This window comes from Silene latifolia, chromosome 11 (assembly GCF_048544455.1).
Source record: "Silene latifolia isolate original U9 population chromosome 11, ASM4854445v1, whole genome shotgun sequence".
NCBI lineage: Eukaryota > Viridiplantae > Streptophyta > Magnoliopsida > Caryophyllales > Caryophyllaceae > Silene > Silene latifolia.
Genome location: NC_133536.1, coordinates 76,510,327 through 76,533,610, shown reverse-complemented (window position 1 = coordinate 76,533,610; position 23,284 = coordinate 76,510,327). Strand labels below are relative to the sequence as shown.

The window sequence follows — 23,284 nt, the reverse complement described above, 5'->3', positions numbered from 1 at the left end:
GCGATGTTAAGGGGCTATTTGCGACCTCCCATGTTGTTGGCCGGTTTGGGGAGGTCCCTGCTTCCCGATTATCCTGTAAGTTTTCGGAGGTTACATTATTCTTTTTAGTTTGCATTCCCTTTCCCTATTTTTGGGTACAATGAGGGCATTGTACGGTTTGGTTTGGGTAGGGTATGCATCCATATATGTGTCTGCATATTGTTTTATTGCATTTCAGTTTGCACGCTTCATTTCGCATGCATTGTTGTTTTTAATTTCAAATTCAAAAATCTCAAAAAAAAAATTAAAATTCTATGAAAATTCAAAAATTCCACGTTTATTTGTGCATGTAGGTCGAGTCGGAACGTTATGACTTTTATGCTACATTGAGTCTTTTACCTTTGCCTTGCACATTCTTAACATTTCTGTTGGCATGATAATTTGCATAATATACGAATTTTTGTTTAAACTCAGCTGAACGAATAGACTTGACTCTAATATTGGCAAGCTACATATACATTCTAATATTTAGAGCTTGATAAACTGGTGACATTCATGACCGGTTTTATTTAGGATGTGAGTAGTACTCTCCATAAGACATGTAACATTAATTTGCACAAACATGACGCTCTTTTCTCGGTAGGGTTTGTAGCGGTGACACATGTGGAGAGATAACTTGCAACCCTTTTTCATTACTAGCCATTAGCTTCACATTAGCCAAATTTGCCTTTTGACCCCCTAACTACATCCAAATTTAGCCTGCCCTGTCAAGCTAGTTGAGTGGTTTTTGTGGGTATGCTAGTACCCATGTCAGATATGGTTCGCTTTGAAAGATTTGAAGTTGGTAGCATGAATGAAAAAGAAGAAGAACGAAAATGTGAAAAAATGACAACTGATGAAGAAGAAAAAGAAAGAATCATGTGAAAAAGTTGTTAATTATGACTCCCATGCCTATCATTATTTTTCATAGGGAGTCTTTTGATGGTGTGAGTGATGTTTTGCCACAATGGCACGGTCTCACGTTTTGTATTGAGTAGTGAAGCAGAATGAGTTGATTATTTGGTTATGGTTGTACTAGCTTGGCTTTACCTCCACTTATCCAAATTTATTTTGCCCCTTCTTACCGAATTACCTCACCTCACATTATATGTAAGTCCTCGGCGTGTATCTTGGTCCTGATTGGTTGGAATGCATATGTACAGTCAGTAGAAATCGGTTTCATGTTAGTTGCATGCATGTTCTTATGGGTCGAGTTAAGTGAGTGTCTTTATTTCTTTCTATCTCACAAAATTATACTCACCTTGTGCTTAAATTGTGTGATGAGCGACCCGTGAGAGTCCGATAATATGAGTCTTGCAAGGTCGATGGTTCAGTAGTTTCAAACATTGATTTAACTCGCTTGCATTTGACCCAATGCTACTTTGTTAATTTGTTGCATTAAATTGGCTTGGGCGGATGATTTGTAGTTGGTAAGTTGGTCCCGTTCCACTAGTTATCTTTAGTTGCATTTATAGTTTGCTTGGGGACAAGCAAAGGTTTGGTTTGGGAAGGTTTGATGCGTGCATTTTATATAGGGTTTTTATCCTATATTAACACGCATTTTTATGTTATTTATGTAGCATCTAGCTACAAATGCCCCCGAATACTTTGGTTTGTCTTGTATTAATTGCAGGTTTCACTACTACAAATCCAGGCAACTACAACGCCCCTTTAACAACGAATATTCACGAAAATCACAATAGACGTTGTAGAATGCATGGCGCGAATTTTACTAAAATCAATTACAACGGGTATGGTTATAAAAACCGTTGTTATTAGTTTTAACAACGGGTCACACATGCACAACCGTTGTTAATAATTTGGCGCAAAATTGGCGCAAAGTTAGTGAAAAGTAATCACAACGGTTATGTTTGAAACCCGTTGTTAAAACTTATTTAACAACGGGTGTTTTTTATAACCGTTGTTAAAACATATTTCACAACGGTTGTTGTTTAATAACCGTTGTCAATACCTTCCATACTATAAACCACACAAACACAAGTCTCTGCTGACCACAAAACACAACCCTTAATACACAAACACAAACCCAAAGAAACGAAAACACAAACACAAAACACACACTTTCTCATCGTCTCTTTCTCTCTTTCTCATATATCGTCGCTTTATCTTCTCGCCGTCACTTTGTTGATTTCATCGTCTCTTTACGTACGTTACTGTAATTATCGGGTTTGTTTCATCGTCATTATTTTATTGTTCTAATTATTTCATTTCAATGTATGTGTTTTTATCGACCATTAGGTTCCGTTCGGATCGCTAATTATTTCATTTCCATGTATGTGTTTCTAATTATTTCATTTCCATCTTCTTTGGCGTCCTTGATCGGATCGAGCATGTTTTAGCGATTAGGGTTTGGAGAATATATTGAGATAATGGAAATGCATGTTAGTTGAGATAATGCAATGTATTTATACTAATGTGTGGGTTGAGTTGTTTTTTAATTAATATATATGTTAGGAAGTTGTGCCATATATGTTAGGAAGTTGTGCCATAATCAGATCTTGATGATGACTGATAGATCTATGGAGTTGAAAAAATGGAAGCAAATCAAACAAGCATAACTCAACACTTTCAAAATGATCATTTCATTTAATTTTAAACCAAATACATTACAAAGAATTATCGAAATCAAAAGATGTATAATAAGCCGGAACAACCCCGGTTAAGCGTAAAAAGCGCTTCTCAACCTGCCACCAATCACGCCACTCTGGTATACCGCTAACTTCCGGGTCATTGGCTTCATATTTTACAATAACAGATTGAATATATGCAAGGACACGACTTGCATGTGGAGATAAGGTTGGAAGAGTACAACTCAACATATCTCTGGCTGCAGCCAAGTTGCGAGTAACAGGCCGACGAGGGTATGAAGATGATGATGATGATGATGAGGAGGGTTTGTTGACAAGCCGGACTGCTTCACGCCTCTTAATCCAATAATTCCGTTAATGTTCAAGGGATGCTTTGATTAATGGGTGTTGATCGGCGGGAAGCCCGGCGAGAACCTTCCCATCATCTTCAATCGTTTGTGTAAGCCATTCTTCGTTGTTGATAAAATTAGGGTTCATTGCCATGTTGTTTCAATTAATGAATGTTAGTAAAGGATGCTTTAATATGTTAGTAAAGGATGCTTTAATATTTATAGCTAGTAATATTTAATTTAATTTTTTTTTATTTTTTAAGAACAAACAACAACGGTTATTTACAAACAACCCGTTGTTATAACTTTCCCCCCAAAATTGAGTCACACTTTCCACAACGGGTTTTTATACTTAAAACCGTTGTTAATATTTTTAACAACGGTTTCCTTAAGAAAACCAACCGTTGTTAAAACCTTTTACAACGGACGCTTTAACAACGTCCGCTTTTTTATATAACAACGGTTTTTGACCGTTGTTATAGGTTGTATCTGTAGTAGTGTTTGGACCTGAAGTGAGCTAAATCAAGCCTGAACATGTCCCATTTGCATGCATTTTGGAGGAAGAAGAATCCGAGCCCGAAAATTGTCACCTAAGGATGCGTGAAGCGGTTTCGGAAGGTGTTTTGAAGTTCATCCACGCTGATACAATGTTGTTAGCTCGATCGACCAAGCTTGGCTGTCAGAACGGGTCGATCGAACACACTTTGATGCTGGAAGTTCTCGATCGAGTACCTACTATGCTCGATCGAGAATGGTGTTTAAGGAGTCCCTCGATCGAGTACTTATTGTGCTCGATCGAAATGTTTGATCTTGATTCCACTCGATCGAGTGGTTTCATTCTACCCGATCGAGTAGTTTCTGCCGTGAGGATATTTTGACGCAAGGATCTTTTATTTCTATCTTAGAATAAATAGGACGACGACAGTAGAACAATGTATCTCTTCTTTTGGATCTGAAAATTTTCTCTCTCACTTTTACCTTTTACTCCATAGACCTAAACCTTTTCACTCTTGGAACTCCTTTGTAATCGGTATTCTCGATCGTTAATTTATCTATTAATTATTGCAGTTTTTGTTCTTATATTCATCTCCCTTTTCACTTTGCTCTATTTCTCTTTCTCTTGTTTTGCTTTAGTAATTTATTACCATGTTCAATTTACTTATTTCATTTGTCTTTATTGCTTTCTTAATTTACATTATGCGTAGCTAATTTTCCTTATGCTAGGACATAGGGGGAACCATGGTAATTGGGAAAAAATGATTACGTGATTAGGTTTGGCTTGAATTAGGTTTGTGTTGTTAATCACTGCATTTAATAGTAATTAGTTGTTTGAGTCGACGCATTCAGCTAGTTGATTTGGTACACCATGACCTAGATCGGATGATTGGAAGGGGTAAGACATGCAGTGAACATTAGGGCATTCTAATGAGGGCGGAAGCTAAGTTAGTAACGTTTTAGGGCGAATAGCGGACCGGAAGGACCTTTTCACTGCCCTGCAGATCGAGTTTATGCTGACCCTTGACCCTAGATCGTATTCCTAGGAAACCATGGTGAACTGTTGTCCTAGCTGTTTCTCTTTATCTGCTAATCTCTTTAAAGTTTAGTTGTTGTTTCCCTTTTGCTCTCTCTCTCTCTCTCTCTCTTTATCTCCGTGGTTTAGAATCAAAACAATTTAACCCCCAAGAAACGGTTACTTAGACAGACTTAGTTAGCTTATAGAATTCCCATCTCCCTGTGGATTCGATACCCGATTGCCTCTACTACATTTTACAGAGACCAGTTGGTTTTATTTTTGATAGGGTTACGACAGCTGTGTCAATAATAATAATAATAATAATAATAATAATAATAATAATAATAATAATAATAATAATAATAATAATAATAATAATAATAATAATAATAATAATAATAATAATAATAATAATAATAATAATAATAATAATAATAATAATAATAATAATAATAATAATAATAATAATAATAAATAATAATAATAATAATAATAATAATAATAATAATAATAATAATAATAATAATAATAATAATAATAATAATAATAATAATAATAATAATAATAATAATAATAATAATAATAATAATAATAATAATAATAATAATAATAATAATAATAATAATAATAATAATAATAATAATAATAATAATAATAATAATAATAATAATAATAATAATAATAATAATAATAATAATAATAATAATAATAATAATAATAATAATAATTTATTTCGCGACGGTTGCTGCTGCCTCAGAGTCTGTTTTCTCTTTGACACCACGCCAGCTTGCTTTATGGCAGTCTCAGCAGGGTTCTCACTCCTCTGATTGGTTACGTGCAGTTCCTATCTCGGGGTTGGGTCAGGCTATGAACGGGAGGACTTACCGTGGTGTACTTGGGTATCGTCTGGGTGTTCCGTTATTCTCGGTATCTAGGCCCTGTCCAGCTTGCTCTCGGGTTTTTGCTGAAGATGTTTTTGGGACCACGCTGTTTCTTGTACTGGTACTGTGGGCATTAAACATCGGCATAACCTCGTCCGGGACACTCTTTTCGACATCTGTTATAGGTCTGGTATTACCGCGGGAAAGGAGGTTGATATCGGTTTGGTTGATGGGCATGGTGGCTCTCTTCGTCCTGCGGATTTGTTGCTTTTTTTTTGGGACAGAGGGCGTGATGTGTGCGTTGACTTGACAGGGTCTTCTCCTTTGACTCAGACTGGGGTGACGGATTTTGCGCCTGGTCGGGTTGTCGCTGATGCTGCTCACCGTAAGTGTGCTAAGTACGGGGATTTGTGCGCGGCAGCGGGTTATGGTTTCCTTCCTTTCTCTTTCTCTTCACTTGGGGAGCTGGGTTCGGATGTTGTTGCCTTGCTCAAGCGGATCCAGAAATTCTCGGTATCTCAGGATGCGGAGGCTCGGGTGGCCGCTTACATTTTTACTAGACTTAGCTTTGTTATTGCTAAGGGTGTGGGAGCCCAGATTGTCTCTCGGATCCCCACCAATTTCATGTAAACTTTTATTTTTATTTTAATAAAAGCTGTGCGCACCCTTCAATAAAAAAAAAAAAAAAAAAAAAAAAAAAATAATAATAATAATAATAATAATAATAGGCTAGTTTAAATAAAGGTCATAGTTTTAGTCACCTCTTTACTCGGGACGAGCAAAGGTTCGGTTTGGGGATGTTTGATGTGACTCATATTTGAGCACATTTAGTCCCCGAATTAACCTTGTTCCCATGCTTTCTAGCATTTATTAGGGTCATTTCTTATCTTTAGTTTTCCGTTTTGCATATTCTTTGAGGTTTTGTGTCCTTGGTAGGAGAGGATCGCTAACCTTGCATTTATGGAGCGAAATGGAGCTAAATGGATCGCATCTAATGACCAAGCATCGAAGAGGAGACCGACACTAGAAGCCTAAGCAAATAAATAAAGTGAAATGGGCAATGATGAAAAGATCATTGCATCCCCAACACGATCGCCGCGGATTGTTAAGGAGCCAAACAAAGAAGAACCCTGTGCCACGATCCGAGCGGCCTGAGCTCAGGACGAGCGTTCAAGAGGCAGGATCCGAGCGTCTCCTAGACAATCCGAGCGGATCTTCTTACAGGACCAGCCGTGCTTCAGGAGAGGACGAGCGGATTCTGGAGGGACTTGCAGCATGATCCGCGCATGTCCCTCGGGAGAAACAAAATTACCAAGTTTCTCTTAGGGTCTTAATCGTCATTTAAGTCCCTTAGTAACCCTAATCCTTGTACTTAATTTTAGTATAAATACTCTACTGTACTACCTAGATTATCATGTCATCTTAATCTTATCATAATCCTTCTCTTAATTTAGTCTTAATCAAATTTATAATTCACTTCTCAATATTAATCACATCTTAATCTTTCCTTAATTTCTCAATTGTTCTTAGTTTAGTTGGGTAATTAGAAAATTATTTGGGTTTATTGGAGGATTGACAACCTTCCATCAATCATCAAGTTTACTTCTATTATTCTTTGCTTTATTATTTGGATCATCTCAAATAGGTATAATCTCTTTTATCCTTGTTTAATTATTGTTAATCACATCATTTATTCATCATGTTTTGCTTTGTTAGTATGATTGACAACCTTATTAGCATGCAAAACTTGATCATGAGTGAGTAGTCCTTTAGCTAGGGTTAATGGGGAATTAGGGGAAACAAACATGAGGATTGATCTATACTTAATCTAATATGTTTTCATAATTAAATTGCTTGCTTGTTGTGATTTCAACCTATGCAGATGTTATGTTTGATGAAATGCGAGCCTATGAATCCTTGCATTTTTAACCCATCTCTTATCTTTTCAATGAGGATTGTAAGACATAAACCAACTCAAGCCTCATTAGACCATGCATAGAGTTGAATAGGAGGAGACTAAGTCGACTTGTAGGTGTTGTACAGTCTAGACGACTCGGCTCCGGGACCTAAATCTTCCTAGGAATTATAAGATATACACTAACTCGATCCCATCACAACAATAAGTGCTTGCTTCTATTTGAGAACATGTTTGTATGATCTATTTCCATTATTCCCTTATGAACCCATGACACCCTAGTACTTTTAATCAATTGTTTACAAACCCCTTTATTTGCTTACTTTGTTTTCATTCATCTTGTTAATTAGTTTAGATTACATCTCATCTCAACCCATAATTTGTGACACCCTAAGATCATACCATGCAAGTCGAAGAGCTAGACGAATATGTCGAGGAATTTAACTACATTGGGTATGAGGAGTTCGAAGAACAAGTCGAATATGCCAAGAGGGTGGAATGTGTAATGGAGGTGGAAGATGACCCTAGTGAACCTTCAATGGTATAAAGTGAGGTACAAACTCTAACTCTAAAACCCCTTCCCCCAAATTTGAAGTATGCTTACCTTGATGAGTCTAAAACCAAAATCGTGATTGTTAATGAAAAACTTGATGAGAATCAATTGGAAAGTTTGCTTGATGTGTTAAAACAACATGAAAAGTTTATAGGTTATAATCAATTGGGAATAAGCCCCAATTTTTGCATGCATAGAATTCATCTAGAAGAAGACCATAGGCCTACCATTCAAGGCCAAAGGAGACTAAACCCCCCACATACAAGAAGTTGTAAAAATGGAGGTTGTGAAATTACTTAATGCGGGAATCCTTTATCCTATATCGGATTCCTTATGGGTTAGCCCCGTTCAAGTGGTACCTAAGAAAGGAGGTACCACGGTGGTAACAAATGATAAGAACGAGCTAATACCCACAAGGACGATCACCGGTTGGCGTATGTGTATCGATTATCGTAAATTGAATTCCGCAACAAGAATGGATCATTTCTCCCTACCATTCATTGACCAAATACTTGAGAGGCTTGTCTCTAATAAATTCTTTTGCTACCTTGATGGTTATTCGGGATTCTTTCAAATCCCGATACACCCGGATGACCAACACAAGACTACTTTCACATGTCCCTACGGTACTTTTGTTTATAGGAGAATGCCATTCGGGCTATGTAATGCCCCCGCTACCTTCCAAATATGCATGATGAGCGTCTTTTCCGACTATTTAGAAACTATAATGGAGGTTTTTATGGATGATTTTAGCGTTTATGGAAAAGATTTTGATTCTTGTTTGCATAACTGTTTTGTGTGGATTTTGCGCAAGGCGAAATCAGGTCAGGGTAGATTTAAGTTGGGTTAACTAGCTCTAAGTGGTCTATTAATCAGATCGTCAGGGCTGAATATAAACTGTAAACATAATAAAGAATAACAACAATGAGACAAAGAATTTTGTACGTGGAAAACCCTTGAATGGGAAAAAAACAACGGGCACCAAGCCAGGAGAGGATTTCACTATGTAATTGGGAGAATAATTATATGATAACGACAATGTTTATATTTCTCTAAGTATTGTATATGTAGATGTATGCTTCTTCTCGTGTGTAGGATGTGTTGCAAATGTCTTCAAAGTATTCCTTATATAAGCTTCACTTGAACGGTTGCCTGATGCTGGATTTAATGCGGATTATTCTCCATAATTGTCCATAATAATTGTCAATATTTCTCCCTTAATTACTGCATTTACTGCGAGATCTTTACATTCAATGCTGCGCATATAATCCTTTTATAATACGCGTTTATGGTCTAATATCGTCCTGATATTTTGACTGTTGTCCTCTCCATGGCTTGGCGCCTATCTTCATGTGTCCTGATAGCCTGACAGCCTGATAGTCAGGTTTAGATGAGATACTAAGTAGGGAGGTCTACGGATTTCCAGGCCTAACAATTGCCACTTATCTCCTTATTTTCAGTGTGTCAGGACGGAAATGAGGAGATAACCTTAATCTTGGAAAAATTACCCAACGGTTAAGTTATGCCTAGTCAGTTCCTGTAATGGCTATTTTACTACAGTTTATGACGCGTGTAGGCTTTACTGCAACTTCCTTAATGATTATCCATCTCTTTTGCGGTTGAAACCCTAATTTACTCCATTATAAATACCTGCTTCCTTCATTGAGTTAAACTTCATCAAAGTAATCTTTCTTATTCTTCTCTTAATAATCTTTCTCTTTAACTTCTTTAATTTCCAGTTCTTCAATCTTCAATTAATCTTCATAATTCTTCCATCAATGGCTGCAAAAAAGAAGTCTACCAAGGCAGCGGCTCCTGTAACCCCTCCCTCTCAGAATCCTGAGGGAATTTCCTCCGAAAATTTGCCTAGTTCTTCTGCTGCTCAACCTTCCACGATCAGCAAGCCGAGTGATTCTCCATTGGAGATGATCTCAATTTTTCATGGTGACTTCCAATTCAAGCCTACGAAGGCTTTGAAGGATGATCAGTCTCTTGCAAATCGTTTGAAGCCTGAGTTTGAGAAGGTGTTGAAGGATAAGGGGATCATCCCTGCTGATGCTGAAGTCTGGATTCCTGAAAATTCTCCTATCAGAGCCGACTGGGCTTGTCCTGGTTGGTTCTGCATTCATGACTGGGCTTTCAGGGCAGGTTGTAAGTTTCCTTTTTCTCCTCTTATGGTTGAGGTTATTAAGGAGATTGGCGTTCCATCTTATCAACCCATGCCTATGGTGTGGAAGGTTGTGTGTTCAATTGATTATCTCTGTAAAAAGCACAATATCTCTTTTTCCCTTGATGATCTGAAGGCTTGTTATGCTGTTCAAACCAATAGTCCTGGCCGTATAAGTTTTAAGGTCTGGGCTTCTACTACTCCTCTTTTGAGCAATCTGGATAGCGGCCATGATAAGGGCTGGGCTGCTGGGTACATGTTTGTCAGGACCAATTCTGTGGGTCCTGACCTGGCGTATTTGAATTACGAAGCTTGTGTTGCTGGTGAGTTTCTTTCTTTCATCCTGCATGTTTTACTTGTTAGTAAAAAATGAAATGAAATTCATATTAAATTATACCTTTTATGTGCGCAGTTGATGACTGGGTTACTGAAACTGAGTACCCTACTGCCAATATTTCTAATTTCCTTGCTATTACTCCTTTGGAAAGGTCTTGGCCTCTCTGTTGTGGGGTTGGCCATATCCCTTGCTGTTTGAAGGCTGATGGTGCCACCAGGGCGGCTAAACCTTCCTGGGGTCATCGGTGCCACTACCTCAGGCAGTAAGTCTATCTTGATTTCTTTTTTCTTCTTACTTTGGCTTCCAGGTGATGTTTAGTTTATATTGCTAATATAGTGTTTCATGTTGTAGCCACCAGGTCATCTACTCGTCTTGCCAGGTTCGGTATGGCTGACCTTTCAGCCAGGCTGGCTAAGATCAAGGAGGAAGGTTCCCAGGGAAGCGGAGATCTTGAACTGTTATAGATTTGATGAACAGTCGATGCTCCCAAGGTCATCACAGTACTGCTTTGCCCTGCTTGAAATAAGTTCGAACCAAAAAAGGAAAATTGAAGATGTTGACATTTCTCGCCTTGTCGGGAAGTGAGAGCCAGGGTGGACAATATGGAGGCTGCTAGGGTGAAGATCAGGGATTACGCTGCTTCTAGATCGGATGTCATGCTCACCCTGGACCCTGTTGAGACTGCTACTCAGGCGGTTGCCTCAGTAGATCATTCAGTCAGCCTATTGGCGGGTGCGCTGGCTGCTGTAAGGGAGGTAGGCTGGAACAATTATTATGTGTATTTTTGTTTGGGTAGTTTTTATTATTGGGGTATATTACTCATACTCTTCTTCCTGTTTTTGGTCAGGGTGCAGCAACCTGTCTCCATAACGCCTATCAGGCTACTTCTTTGGTAGCCAAGATTGATCTGATGAGATTAGATTATGATAGGCTGAAGTCTGAGCTGGATTTTACACGAGCTGACCTGGCTGTTAAAGTTGCTGACTTGGTGAGGGCGCAGGCTGAGAGAGATGTTGCTAAGACTGAGGCAGTTTCAAGTAAGCGGCTTTTGCAGGAAGCTTTGGACAGGAATGAGGAGCTCACCCAAGAGAGAGATGACTTGGAGTTCAAGCTAGATGATGCTTCCCTCTACTTCTATATTAAGGGGAGGGCAGCTGCTATGTCAGAGCCTGTCGAGGCCAGGGCGAAGTGGAACCCTGAAGCTGAGATGGCTTTTGCTGCTTCAAAGTATCCTGACCCTGCATAAGATGGAAAATGAACAGGAGGTCGACTCTCCAGGGGAGCAGGATGTTGATGCTGATCCGGCTAAGAGTGGGAGTGCTGGTACTGTTTCTAAGGAGAAGCAGTAATTTGAATTTTTAGTTGGTATTTGGCCCATCTAGGGGGGATGTCCCTGGACGAACAATTTTTCTTTTTTCTGTCTTTGTCTTGGTCAGGGAGACTATCCCTGGCCTTTATGAATATTTTGGTACCTGTGCCCCAGGGGGTAAGGGCTTTATTAATGTAGGCATGGTGGCCTTTTTGGCTGATTTTGCTTTTGACTTTGCTTGGGTCTGCGAGTTTCATCCTGTTGGGCCTGTTTAGACATCATGCACATCATTTTTGTTTTATCTTGTTATTTCATGAGTAGTTCAACCAAGTATAGTTTTTTGCTATAATGGTTGAAGGGGTAGGAAAATCGGCCTGTCAAGAGGGCTTATGTCCCCTGCCTAGCTGGAGGGCTTGGTATTCGGCCTATCAGGAGAGCATTTAGACTAAGTGGTTGGGAGAGAACACCCTTGCACCTGTCTTGCTGCGTCCAGCCGGTTGTAATCCGTGGCAGTAAACCTAGTCAGGTCAGGCAATTATTTCATGCCTGATTGGTCCTGACATTTACTGTATCTGGTGGCGATTACCAACTCGTCAGGCACAGTCAAGTGCAAAATTTTTGTTTCAGAAATATATAGTAGAGTAGCCCTCAATCCTGAATATTTATGCATATAATCTTTTATCATGTATAATTGTTCAGGATTCAAGAAGTAAAATAAATGGGTTAGTTGAATATATAGATATGAATTGCATACGAAGCATGTAAAACACGTAGTTTCTCAGGTAGCGTGTCAGGTTGAGTAGTGATTGAATTTATACCTGATTTGTGGCCTGATCTGATCTTTACATATGAAATAATTTTAAATGGGTTACATTCCAGGATCTTGGGATCATTTCTCCTTCTAGTGTTTGGAGCCTGTATGCTCCTTGTCCAACAATCGAATCAATCGGGTAAGGGCCTTCCCATGTGGGGGCCAGCTTGCCTGCTGATTTTTCTTTTTTATTCGAAAAAACTTTGCGTAAGACGAGGTCTCCTTCCCTGAAGACTTTGATTTTAACATTTTTGTTGTAAGTCCTGGCAACTGCTTGTTGGTATGAAGCCATCCTGATCTTGGCAGCGTCTCTTAATTCTTCTGTTAGAACCAGGTTATCTTGCATTAGGTCTTTGTTTGCTTCAACATTGTTCAGGCTGTACCTTGATGTTGGCACCCGTACTTCTGCAGGAATGACAGCTTCACAGCCGTACACCAAAGAATAAGGTGTTTGGCATGTTGATGTCTTTGGAGTCGTCATGTCTGCCCATAGTACTAATGGAAGTTCTTCAGCCCATCTACCTCGTCTTCTTTTCAGCTTCTTTCTTAGGCAGCTTAAGACTACCTTATTGCTTGATTCAGCCTGGCCAATGACTTTTCGGTATCCAGGGGTTGATGTTACCAGGTTGATATTCCATTCTTGGCAAAATTCTTGGGTCCTTTTCCCCACAAATTGAGTTCTATTATCACATACTATTTCTGCTGGCACTCCATATCTGCAAATGATGTTTGTCCTGATGAAGGATATTACTTCTTTTTCAGTTACTTGCCTGAAAAAGTCAGCCTCAATCCATTTTGAGAAGTAATCAGTCATAGCCAACATGAATACTTTTTGTCCTGGAGCTACGGGCAGTTTTCCTACAATATCCATGCCCCACTTTATGAACGACCAGGGTGCGGAAATTGAATGGAGGAGTTCAGATGGCTGATGTATGATTGGTGCATGAATTTGGCAGGCTTCACATTTTGAAGAGTATTTCGAGCGATCGGCCCTCGGTGTAGGCCGATGTGCTTTGTCTGAGAACTTTACTTGCCAGGCTCTTTCCGCCCTTGTGGTTGCCACAGTGTCCATCGTGTATTTCTTGAAGTACTAGTTTGGCTTCGTCAGGCTCCAAGCATCTCAGGTAGGGTCCAGCCTGCGATCTCTTGAACAAAGTGTTATTGATGATAGCATAAGTTGAAGCTCTAATTTTAAAGGCCCTTGCCTCATGTCTGCCCTAAGGCAGTATTCCTCGGAGAAACCAATCATAATAGGGTTTAGTCCAAGAGTTATTATCCTGATTGACAGGATTGACTTGTTCAGGTTTGTTGATGGCTGGCTCTAATAAATGAACAATTGGTATTTTATCGAAGACTGTAGGGGTAAAATTTGAACCTAGGCTGGCCAAAGCATCAGCCTGGGTGTTCAGGTCTCTTGATATTTGATCTATGTCAAATAAAGCAAATTTAGCGGTAAGGTTTTTTGCATATTCTAAATACGAAATCATTTTTGCATCCTTAGCCGTATAAATTCCCTTTATTTGATTAGCAATTAGGAGTGAATCAGTTTTTACCTTTTAGGTTTTGAACATCGAGGTCTAGACATACCTTTAAGCCTGCTATCAGGGCTTCATATTCTGCTTCGTTGTTCGTAGCTTTGAACTCACATCTTACGGCCTGTGCTATCATATCTCCCTGTGGTGATTTGAGCACTAATCCTAACCCTGTCCCCCTGGCGTTGGATGCCCCATCTATGAATAGGGTCCATTCTTGGTCTGGGGTTTTATTTTCTAGTTGGTTGACCTCTTTTATCAGGTCTGGTTCCAGGTTAGGGCTAAAGTCAGCCACAAAGTCTGCTAGGGCCTACGATTTAATCGCTGTCCTAGGTTCAAAGGAGATGTCGTATGTGCTAATCTTTACTGACCACTTGGCCATCCTACCTGATAGTTCAGGCTTACGTAGGACAGATTTTATGGGTAAATTGGTCCTAACTATAATGGGGTGACTTTCAAAATAAGGTCTCAGTTTAGTACATGACATAATTAAAGCTAAAACATATTTTTCAAGCAATCCATACCTCAACTCAGCATCGAGCAGGCTTTTATTTACATAGTAGACGGGATGTTGCTGACCATCCCGTTCTTTCACTAGGATCACACGATTCTTTGTGTCGGTGATGAGATAGGTATACTTGACAAAGGTTCTCCCTTCTCTCGGCTTAGCCGATAAGGGTGGAGATGATAAGTAGGATTTTAGATCCTGAAAAGCTGTCTCATGTTCATCCGTCCATTGGAACTGCTTATTCTTTCTGAGGAGGTTGTAGAATGGTTTGCACCTCTCAGAGGATCTTGATATGAAACGGTTCAGGGCAGCTACCCGGCCTGTCAATTTCTAGATATCCTTGATAGACTTGGGTGATTGCAACTCCAGGATAGCCTTTATCCGTTCAGGGCTGGCTTCTATGCCCCTTTTTGTGACCATATGTCCAAGGAATTTGCCTGCAGAGACTCCAAAGTGGCATTTTGCAGGGTTTAGCTTCATATTGTATTTTTCCAATATCTCGAACGCTATTTCGAGATGTTTCACATGATCTTATGCATTTTTAGATTTCACCACCATGTCGTCTATGTACACCTCCATGATGTCACCTATTTGGTCTTTAAACATCATGTTGACCAGGCGCTGGTACGTTGCCCCTGCATTCTTCAGGCCGAAAGGCATGGCAAAGTTAACAAAGATATGCCTCGATGCCTCAGTAATGAATGCAGTACTATCCTGGTCAGCAGGGTGCATCTTTATTTGATTGAATCCACTGGAAGCATACATGAATGTCAGCATCTCATGGCCTGCTGTGGCGTCTACCATGGCATCAATATGTGGCAAAGGAAATGGATCTTTGGGACAGGCTTTGTTCAGGTCAGTGTAGTCTACACAGACTCTCCACTTTCCATTCTTTTTCTGCACAACAACTACGTTAGCCAGCCACTCAGGGTACATTACTTCCCTGATCATTCCCATATCCAAGAGTTTTTCTACTTCCTCGTTAATTATGACATTTCTTTCAGCTGCGAATTTCTGCCTTTTCTGTTGTACAGGCTTGAAAGATGGGTCGACATTGAGTTTATGTGTAATTATATTAGCGCTAATTCCAGTCATATCAAAATGTGACCAAGCAAACCAAGATGATTTATTTTTAAGGAACTTTACTAGTTCAGGCCTGATGCTATCTGGGGCGTCAGATCCTACTAAAACATACATGTCAGGATACTCAGGGTCTAGGATTACCTGATCTGTTTCCATTCTGGGAGGTGTCACATAAGTGCTCCTGACAGGGTACTGTAATTGCTATGCAAGGGACTTACCTGCCTTAGAAGGCTTCAAGGCTGCTGTGTAGCATTCCTGGGCTGTCTTGTGATCCCCTTTGATTGTGTCTATGCCCCAGTCTGCTGATATCTTGATACACTGGTGATAGGTTGACGGTACGGCCTTGACATTATGAATCCAGGGCCTACCCAAGATCGCATTGTAGGATGACAGGCAGTCAAGGACTCCAAATTTCTCATAAGATGAGACTCCTTCCACGTAGGTTGGGAGGTGGATTTCTCCTAGGGTGCTCCTGGTTTCGCCATTAAATCCTACTAGGACACTGGATTTTTTGGTGAATTGGTCCCCGTTGATCTTCATGGCTTTTAGTACGTCAAGCATGATCAGGTTCACTGAGCTGCCTCCGTCTACCAGGATCCTTCTTACTGTGGCGGTTCCAATCTACATAGAAATTACCAGGCCATCATGATGGACATCAGGGCCACCAAGTCACAATCATTAAAAGTGATTGTTTGGATATAATCCGGCTTGCAGGGTGATACGGTCATTGGCGTCCTGGCTATCTTCTTTGCTGCTGAACTTGTCAGGCCGCAAATCTCTGATCCGCCAGATATGAATTTTACTTCATAAATTGGTGGTGGTGGAGGGAGACTACGATCCTGCTTATGCTCCTGATTCTCTTTACCCTGGTTTGCGTTCCTGCCTTTTGTCTTGATCAGGTCTTTCAAGTATCCAGATTTTAGCAGGTAGGCCACTTCCTTCCTCAGGGTGAAATAATCATCCGTGGTGTGTCCAATATCCATGTGAAATTCGCACCATTTAGAATTGTCTCTCCTGGGGTTGGGATTTTCCGACTTCCTGGGCCATCTGACAGCTGATCCCATGTTGTCAAGTCTCTGGATTAATCCTGCAATATCAACACTGAAGTTATGCTCGGAAATAGGTGGATAAATTTTAACCTTACCTTGATACTCATGAGCCAGGTTAACTTCTGACTGATCTGGCCTGGAATATGGAGTAGGCCTATAGTTGTTTCCTTTGTTGCTCTTCCTACTGCTCCTTTCATGATCCTTTGGTCTACTGGGTGATCCAAGTTTATAGCTTTTATCTTCCTCTAGCCTGATGAAGGCAAGAGTCTTGGCCTGAATGTCCTCGAAGGTGTGGTAGGGATACTTAGTGAGCTCGCTGTATAAGTCACTATATGGTAGTAACCCCTGCCTGAATGCCTCCACCGCTGTTCCAACGTCACACCTGGGTATGGATACTTTTTCCTTGTTGAATCTTGCGAGGAATGTCATGAGAGTTTCATCAGGCTTCTGTGTAACTCGGTAAAGGTCACTGGATCGTTTCTCTAACTCCCTGCTACTTGCGAACTGCTGGTTGAAACTATTGATCAGGTTGGCAAAAGAATGGATGCTCCCAGTTGGCAGGTTGATGTACCATTGTAGAGCAGGGCCAGTCAGGGTCGTTCCAAATCCCTTACACATGCAGACTTGTCTAAATTCGCTGGGGACAGATGCAGCCAGCATTTTTTGTTTATAAAGAGCCACGTGATTTTGTGGATCTGTGGTTCCATCATAGACCCTCATGGATGGAACTACAAACTTCTTTGGTATGTCTACTTTTGCTATTTCATCTATGAAAGGCGAATTAGCATAGCTGTCAGAGGCAGCTTTTTCCATGCTGGCAGGTACTCCAGGTATCTTATCGAATTTTTCTTTGAGTTTCTTGATCTCTTGAACCACTGCCATCGTGATGGTTGCTGCAGATTCATCAGGTTTCTCACCATCATTCTTTGGTTCACCGTCATCATTAACATTAATGAATTTAGAACCAATTGGGCTCCCAAAACTGGAGAAATCGATGTTTTTGATGATTGATGCAAATGGGGTTCCTGGCTGGAATCTAGAGCCTGCTTCTTGGGTTTTCTCTAATTTTTGTTTCAGAACTGGCTCAGATTCTCTTAGTTGCAGTATTTCTGCTTCAGTTTGGGCTACCTTTTCTTTCAGACTTTCCAACTCAGCGATTTGTTGGAGAGCTGCATTCAATTGTTCTTCAACGGTAGGTTGGGCCATTTATGTAGGATTTTTGAATTTTTGTAAGATAAGAAAAAAGGATTTAAAGTACTAGATGCCCCACGGTGGACGCCAATTATTTTGTGTGGATTTTGCGCAAGGCGAAATCAGGTCAGGGTAGATTTAAGTTGGGTTAACTAGCTCTAAGTGGTGTATTAATCAGGTAGTTAGGGCTGAATATAAACTGTAAACGTAATAAAGAATAACAACAATGAGACAAAGAATTTTGTACGTGGAAAACCCTTGAATGGGAAAAAACCACGGGCACCAAGCCAGGAGAGGATTTCACTATGTAATTGGGAGAATAATTATATGATAACGACAATGTTTATATTTCTCTAAGTATTGTGTATGTAGATGTATGCTTCTTCTCGTGCGTAGGATGTGTTGCAAATGTCTTCAAAGTATTCCTTATATAAGCTTCACTTGAACGGCTGTCTGATGCTGGATTTAATACGGATTATTCTCCATAATTGTCCATAATAATTGTCAATATTTCTCCCTTAATTACTGCATTTACTACGAGATCTTTCCATTCAATGTTGCGCATATAATCCTTTTATAATACGCGTTTATGGCCTAATATCGTCCTGATATTTTGACCGTTGTCCTCTCCATGGCCTGGCGCCTATCTTCATGTGTCCTGATAGCCTGACAGCCTGATAGTCAGGTTTAGATGATATACTAAGCAGGGAGGTCTGCGGATTTCCAGGCCTAACAATAACCTTTCTCTTGTATTGCAAAAATGTGAAGATGTTAGCCTTGTCTTGAATTGAGAAAAGTGTCATTTCATGGTCAATTAAGGTATTGTCTTGGATCATTTAATCTCAGAAAAGGGCATTGAAGTTGACAAAGCCAAAGTTGAAGTGGCAGAGAAACTTCTACCTCCCGTAAATGTGAGAGGAGTGCGGAGCTTTCTCGGTCATGCGGGGTTCTATCGCCGTTTTATAAAAGATTTTTCGAAAATCGCGAAACCCCTCACTCAACTTTTGCTTAAGGATGCCCAATTCCAATTCACTAATGAGTGTGTTAAAGCTTTTGATAGAATTAAGGAGTCACTAATCTCCGCACCAATCATCCAACCACCAAATTGGGAACTACCATTTGAGATCATGTGCGATGCAAGTAACTACGCCGTTGGAGCGGTTCTTGGCCAACGAGTAGGAAAGGCTTTGCATGCTATCCATTACATAAGCAAGACTCTTGATGCCGCCCAAGTAAACTTTGACACCACGGAGAAGGAACTTCTTGCCATTGTATATGCATTAGACAAATTCCGTTCTTATTTGCTTGGATCAAAAGTGATTGTTTTCTCGGACCACCGTGCTCTTCGACATATCTTGATAAAGAAATAATCAAAACCAAGATTGTTGAGGTGGATTTTGCTACTCCAAGAATTTGATTTGGAGATAAGGGATAAGAAGGGAGCCGAGAATGTGGTAGCGGATCACTTGTCAAGAATTTGATTCCATGATGACGAGGGAGAGATACCAATCAATGACTCTTTCCCCGATGATATTTTGATGGCCATCCATTCACAACTCGAGAAACACACAACACCATGGTTCGCCGACTATGCTAATTACATTGTGGGAGGAGTTCTTCCGCCAAATTTGAACTACAATCAAAGAAAGAGATTCTTGTGGAAAGTCACTTCTTTTCTTTTTAATCTAAGCCTAAAGAGAAAGAATGCACTAAGAGAGGAGCTAGGCCGACTTCTGAGTCTTGCTTTGAAGTGAAGAGATACTTTTGGGACGATCCCAATCTTTACAAGGAATATAGTGATGGACTTTACCGAAGATGCATACCCCAATGGGAAGTTCAAGGTGTTTTAGAGGAATACCATTCATCACCATATGGAGGACATCATGGAGCACGAAGAATAATTGCTAAAGTCCTTCAATCGGGCTTCTTTAGGCCTACCATGTTTGAAGATGCTAGAGAATTTATTCTCCATTGTGATCCTTGCCAAAGAACTGGAAACATTTCTTGGAGAAATGAGATGCCACAACGAGGAATATTGGAGGTAGAAATTTTCCATGTATGGGGAATTGACTACCAAGGACCGTTGGTATCATCTCAAGGAAACAAGTACATTCTTGTAGCCGTCGATTATGTATCAAAGTGGGTATAAGCAATTGCTACCCCAACCGATGACGCCAAAACGGTTACTAAACTTCTCAAGACTAAAGCAAACTAAATGTCTTATTGTCCTAACTATTACATCAAAACCAAATTAAAATTGCAATTGTCCAAAAAACTATAAATTGTCTCAAAAAGCATAAATGAAACAAACATCCCTAAATGAATATCGATTGTCCTCTATAAAGCATGTCAACGCCCTTAGAACTTGATCATATTCTTGCGCATGAGCAATACACAAGCATATGTAAGCAATTGATAAGATATAATCATGAAAGATCAAAGGCAAGAAAGAATAAATCTTATCATAATGCCCATGAGAGATTTCAAATAGAACCACCATACTACTCCTGATGTGACTCATATTTGCACACATTTAGTCTCCAAACTAGCCTCATTCCTATGCTTTCTTGTATGCATTAGGGTCGTTTCTTGTCTTTAACCTCCCACTTTTCATATTCTTTGAGGTTTTGTTTCCTTGGTAGCAGAGGAATGCTAACCTTGCATATATGGAGCAAAATGGAGCTAAATGGATCGCATCTAATGACCATGCAATAAAGAAGAGACCAATACTAAAGGCCTAGGTCAATAAAACAAGAATTTGGGCAACGATAAAGGAGTCCCAAGGCGGCTCAACGATCCCCACGGATCATGAGGCAACAAATTGAAGAAGAAGCCACACTGGCCTATGGGACGGGCGTCCTAAGCTCAGCCCGAGCATCATGATGAACAAGGCGGGCGTCCCAAATACATAGCTCGAGCGTCCCGCAAGCAGGACAGGCGAATTTCCTTATAGCATGGGCGTCTAACAAGGTCAAGTCAAGCGGCTCTTTAGAGGACTTGCAAGCCGTTAATCTTCATCTTAGGGACTTAATCGTCATTTAAGCCCTTAGTTACCCTAATACTTGTACTTAGGATAAATACTCCATTGTATTAGGAGATTATGACCACTTCTTAATCGAGTTTTTGTAGAGTTTATTAGTATTAATCAAGTTATAATTACACATTTTAATCTTAATCAAATCTTAATCTTTCCTTAAGCATTCAAGTGTTCTTAGATTTAGTTGGGTAATTTGAAGAGTATTTGGGTTTATTGAAGAATTGACAACTCTTCATCATTCATCAAGCTTTCTTCTATTATTCTTTGCTTATTATTTGGATTATCCTAAGTTGGTATAATTCCTTTTATCCTTTGCTTAATTATTGTTTATTGCTTTACTCATTCACCCTTATTAGCATGTTTACCATGATCATGAGTAAGTAGTCTCTTAGCTAGGGTTAATGGGGGATTAGGGGAATTAATCATGGGCTAGATCCTTACTTAATAAGTTCATATGACTGCTTTCTTGTTGTAGTTTCAACTTATGCACATGTTATGCATGATAAAATGCTTGATAGACAACCTAGCATTTATTTCTTATCCATTCAACAAGACTTGTAAGACATAAACTAACTCAAGGCTTGTTAGACCGTGCATATAGTTGAATAGGAAGAAACTAAGTCGACTTGTAGGTGTTGTAAAGTCTTGACCGACTCAGCTCTGGAACCCAAATCTTCCTAGGAATTGTAAGATATAAACTAACTTGATTCCACTACAACAATAACTTGCTTGCATCTATGAAACTTGTTTGTATGATCTCACCATGATGTCCTTAAGAACCCATGACACCCTAGTGCTTTAATCAATTGTTTACAACCTCATTTGCTTGCTTTGCTTTACTTTTTTTGTTTACATTTCCCTTGTTAAGTAGTTTAGCTTGCAAACCTCAAACTCAACCCAAATTGTGACATCCTAAGATATAACTTTCTACCATCGATAACTTAATCCAATACCCGTCCCTTGGGATCCGACCTTTACTTACCACTCTACTAAGAGTAGTTTGTTGAGATTATAAATAGTGTTTGATAGGGAGAATTGACGACATCCCAAACCCTCATCAAAATGGCGGCGTTGCCGGGGACAGTGTTCAATTGAGTTGTTATTTGTTATTTTTAGTTGTGTCTTTCTTAACCTTGGGTAAGTAAAACTCCTCAAGGTAGTTTTAATTGTTTTCTAGTTGTTTGACTTTTTTTATGTCTAGGAGATCACAAGGTGAACCTTTGCCTATTGATCCCGAGATTGAAAGAACTTTGACAAATATTAGAAGAGTTGTTACAGGAAAGAGTTGTTACAGGAACTTCAACAGTTGTGGGTATTGGAAAACTTGTGGACATTGGTATTGTCCAATCGGATAGTGTTGAGTTTACCAACCCTTTTGCAAGACGAAGAGAGTAAAACCCAATTTCAAACCAACCACAAAATCAACCTACAATGCCTAAATTTTCATCTCATTCCGTACCAACCGAGGAGAACCTACCTAATGGTACTCCAACACCACACCACTTAACCGGTAATTTCATTGCCAAATCCGCATTCATACAATTAGTTGAGAGAAGTCAATTTGGAGGGATGCCTAGTGAGGATCCTCATCTACACATGGAAACTTTTTGTGACTATTGTGATGCCATTTCCCAAACGGGGGTAACTCAAGACCAAATTCGATAGGTATTGTTTCCTTTTTCCTTGATCAGAACCGCAAAACAATGGTTGAAGAGCCTAGATAAAGCTACTCTTGGTATTGATTCATGGAAAAAGTTAGCACTTGCCTTCTATAAGAATTTCTACCCTCCGGAGAAGACCAACATGTTAAGAGCCCAAATCACCGAGCTCAAGCAAAGAGATGAAGAGTCTCTATATGAGGCATGGGAAAGATTCAAGGATACATGTCTCTCTTGTCCTCATCATGGACTAAGTGAATGGTTCCTAGTCCAATAACTTTGGAATGGATTGTATGAAGATGCACGGAATGTACTCAACATGGGTTCTAATAGAAGATTCACTGAGGTTAATGACAACCAAACTTGGGCAAATATAGAGGAGATGGCGCCTCATAACTCTCAATATAGTAGTTCGATGAGGTGCATAAAATTGGTGTTTTTGTTTGTTTGTGTGTAGACACCCAAAGGTTTCACCTAAGGTGCCATGTTGTATCCCGTTCTCGTTTGTAAGATACCGTTAAATCCCGTGTCTGGGGTTGGTGTAAAAGGCTTGGATGCTTTGGGATGTGGAGCTTGGTAATAAAGGGTTTGAATGGTGAACCATCACTATGGAGGTTTGTTTTGTGGTGCTTAGGCCAATAGGTTATGGCTGCTGATGTGGTTGGAAATGGTGCCTCGGGTTTGATGGAACCCGAGTGAAAATGGGTTAGAAAATGATGTGGGTTCAAATTTCCATGTCTGGACCCTAAAGGCTTGGGTGTATCGACACAAGCTAGATGAATCC

At 39.8% G+C, this 23,284-nt stretch overlaps 1 non-coding gene across 1 annotated transcript; it reads right to left on the bottom strand.

The window, feature by feature from the left end:
* Positions 1 to 22,645: 22,645 nt before the first annotated feature.
* On the bottom strand, positions 22,646 to 22,752 carry LOC141616039 (small nucleolar RNA R71). The gene has a single exon (XR_012530417.1). It is a non-coding gene; the product is annotated as a small nucleolar RNA R71 (small nucleolar RNA).
* Between the last annotated feature and the right edge of the window lie 532 nt (positions 22,753 to 23,284).